Genomic DNA, 1226 nt, shown 5'->3' with positions numbered 1-1226 from the left:
CCCCCCCCCGCCTCTGTCGGATTAGGGTTAATGATAATAAAACTTGATTATTTGCGTATTAATGCCTATACAAAATAAAAAAGCCTAAAAGGCCGTTGTCGTTTTAAAGTCGATGACTTTATTCAAAAGATGTAGATATGATAAAAATGCAAAGTTGGTTTAAACTGTTAAAAACAATGCATATTTCTTATAAAAACAGGGTGTCCAAAATAGTTAATGATTTGGAGGAGCGCAAAAAAATGAAATGCAAAAATGTACAAATTAATTATTTTAGATAAAAGCAACTGAATATTTTTCTGAAGGTTGAATTAGGTAATAATAAAATGTTAAAGGTTTTGTGCACATCTATACCTATACCAGTAAGGCAGACAGCTGCTTGTTTTTCAAGCATATCTAGGCCTATCTACCGGCTTGCTTGGTAAGAATTCTTACAAGTATCAACTGCCTGAATTTAAATGCCAGTTAAGTGACTAATATGCATGTTATTACGGTTATACTAAAGACCAAAATTTATCTAAGTTTTTTTTTCGATTCGTGCCAATATACGTTTTCAATGGAAATTTATTTCCAAAAATGTTTTACTTCTTACTAAGATTAAATTAAATAGTATAAACAATTGAAAACAAAAGATTATTATAAGATTGGAAACAAGACGGGTTCTTTAAGTTTTTTTTAGATAGATATACATAAATCTATAACTAAATTATTTTCTAAGCTTTTAAATGTGTACTTAGTCTATTTTTCTTATTTGAAAAATCCGAATTCTTCTTATAAACATTTTGAAAATTATAAAGTTGTGTATTTATTGATCCTAAACTTGTAATCTGACACTTGTGCATTGAGCGTTAATAAACGATCTATTATCTATCTGTAAATAGATATAAATCTATATCTATATTTAATATATACTATATCCTATATATATTAGGCTTCCAGAGCGCTTCTCGCCCAACTTCGATTTTTACGTTTTACTGTTGCTTTATCCGTGACATTTTTTTAAGATACTATTCATATTCATAATTTTATTTAACTACAAAGCACGAGATGAAACAAATAAAAAATCACAATTTACTATGGAGTTTGGACCCGCCTAACCAGAGTTGGTTTTTTGATTGGTTGGCCCATAATAAGCGAATAAGAATTGTAAATAAATAGATGGATGTACACTTTACAGTGTACATTTTAAACAAAACAATGATGATAAATCATGAATAAGGTAAGGAGGG

The sequence above is a fragment of the Eurytemora carolleeae genome, unplaced genomic scaffold (assembly GCF_000591075.1).
Source record: "Eurytemora carolleeae unplaced genomic scaffold, Eaff_2.0 scaffold822, whole genome shotgun sequence".
Classification (NCBI taxonomy): domain Eukaryota; kingdom Metazoa; phylum Arthropoda; class Copepoda; order Calanoida; family Temoridae; genus Eurytemora; species Eurytemora carolleeae.
This window is presented reverse-complemented; position numbering follows the sequence as displayed.